We start from the raw sequence: 2,854 nt of genomic DNA on the forward strand, positions 1-2,854 counted from the left end.
GAAATAGTTTTAGAATTAGTTATGTGGTATTAGAATTTTTTAATTTTCTGCCCGTATCATGACTTATAATTGATTAATCAGGAAAACTGGTGTGAATGGCGGAGTACGTAAATCTTTTGAAGGTACTAAGAAAAATTCATTCAGAAAGATGAGGGTAAAAACCTCATAAATTTAATCCAACTACGTATGTACATAACTTACACTCGCTTATGGAGCTTACAGCAGCGCTACAAGTGGCTATGAGCGAACGATATATATCAAAAACATAATCCTGACCGGTCACAATACCGGCGCGAGATTCAAATATTCAAAAATGAATGATATGAAATTTTAACTGTAGAAATCACGTCTCAATATATATTATATACAAACCGTATAACGTGAGCATTTAAAACCCTGTGACTCAATTTACAATCGTGTAATGTAATAATTATTTGATCAGAAGAAATTTGTATACGTATCGAAGTTAGAATTGATTGCAACATTATTGGCACGATCATCCTTATTAAATAATAGGAGTAAATAAATATTATTTTAAGATATTATTTAGTATTTATCAATGTCAAAAATTACTTTCTTCCAAAATGCAAGCGCGATACAAACATGCTCCGTTTTATCTTGGGAGATACACGATTATCGAGCAAGAGAAGATTATGGTCGCACGAAACGATTATGCAGTGATTGCAAATAGTGGTACACAATAAGTGTGGCATCGATACTGCGCTTGACGTAGTAAATGTTTTTTTTTTCTCCATTTTCATTAGTTAATGAGCGAAAGTCCAGTGCAATTCACAAATATTAACAATATACGCAATTCTTAATGCGCATGACCCTTGGCCTACTTATTGTAATTTGTATCCTTATAATAAGACGATATGTATACACAACAAGACGTATTAAATTTCTTTTTATTGTCACAACTACAATGTACAAAATCAGTAACAAATCATAAATTTAGTTTCAAATATTCTGTGGTCATTTTCAAAATAGTTATTTTAATTGCTTCTCTTTTCGTTTCGATGTCTTCTTCAGTAAACCAGTTTTTAAAATTCGGGATCTTTGTAAAATTCTCAATAGGCTTCTGTAAATAATAATTTTAATATTAGAAGATGATTTTTGATATTGTCAGTAACTGAAGTAATGAAATGTGCAACCTATGACTGAGTGAAACAAAGTTTATTAACGAAAAGAAAAAGTTAAAAAATATAATAATTTTTGTATTTAATTTTATAGTCCAAGACTTTCATACTTAAGTAACAAGGAAAGGAAAATAAAGAAGATATTTCGTAAATACTAATTTTATACTGTTTTCGTACTATTTTCAAAGCTACAGCGTTCTACAAATGTCGCTTATGAAATTAGTCCATTCTATCTTACATATATTATGGAAAAAAAGTTACTGAATTGTCTCCTCTCGCTCATTCAGCAATAATCCGATACTAGCTTTCCTAAAGTACGTATTTTAAGACATTTACACTGTTTCCAAGATAAAGAATCTTGCGGAAAAGATTTGTTCTTTGTATTTTATCATTTAAAGTTTATTCTTTAACCTTGCGTCGTGAATTTTAAACGCAACTTTTGTCCTGTTTAAGGAATATTCTATTTTTGTTAATTTGGTTACTTAAATTTAAAAATTGTTGTGACTTCATACTAAGTTTTACCCGAAGCTTTTTTTTAAATCCGATATTTTCTTGTACCTTACAAAACGATTCAGCATACTGCAGAAGGTACATATCACAATCACTGCCATTTGTTTGTTGCTGGACATCCATATGATACGTTTTTACACAATGGTGATTGTATAGTCTATCCTGTCCGTTACTTGCATGTACCTCATTCAAAAATTCTATTGACACATCCGCTACGGACTGTTCTTCATAGTTCTTAGTCGAATTCAATATCAATATATAAGGACTACAACCAAAACAATAAATATAATATATTTAAATATGTTGAATTTAAGTATATGATTTTATATACAATACTATCAAATTTGTACATGAAGAATACAGTAAAGAAAAGGAAGTTTTTATTAAAGCTATAGTCAATAACATAATATGTAACTAGTCATATAGATGATAAACTTTTTAACTATATTTATAATCTTCAATGGATTGTGTCTCTACAAGGTGAAGATTCTTGGCCCAATGAGGGCAATAATAATTTCAGTTTCAAATTTTGATTTTCAGAATGTATTTGAACATAATTTTCTTTGTAAAAGCATTTTCGGTATAGTGTTTTTTCGTCACACGCTGTGCATTCCAGTCAGACAACACACAAGTACTTATGCATAAACACTTTACACATCAATTACACGTATTTTTAATGTATATGCGTACATTGTACTATAATGCAATGTGACATCAATAACAACTTAGCAGTTCTAACTCTTTCAAAATAAATTACAGGAAAGTTGTTTGAAATTTGCATATTTTGTAGTTACTTTGTAGTTGACACATTTTTAACTTATAACAAATGATTTAAGAACCGTAACAAAATACTCACAATTTTGTGTTATTGATTGTCATAATTAACACTAATTTATTAAAAATTGCAACAATAGGGAATACTCATTATACTTATTTTCGTATACAGCATAGTTTCATAAACACCATTATTGACACTTTATACGTACGATTGTATATCCAATTTTCGTCGTTTTGGACATTCAATGATTGAATCATTACTTAGCAATAAAAAGGGATAGCATAATGCAATCATTTTTTGTATTGTTCCAAAACATTAAAATACGTTAAAAGTGTAAATAAATCCATATGGGTTACTCCATCATAATTTTTACTATTAGATTATCTTTGAGCGCTACATAGAAAATTAAGTATTCGATAATATGGGC

Source organism: Copidosoma floridanum, unplaced genomic scaffold, assembly GCF_036245765.1.
Source record: "Copidosoma floridanum isolate Cflo_tuat_1 unplaced genomic scaffold, Cflo_Japanese_pri ptg000021l, whole genome shotgun sequence".
Lineage (NCBI taxonomy): Eukaryota > Metazoa > Arthropoda > Insecta > Hymenoptera > Encyrtidae > Copidosoma > Copidosoma floridanum.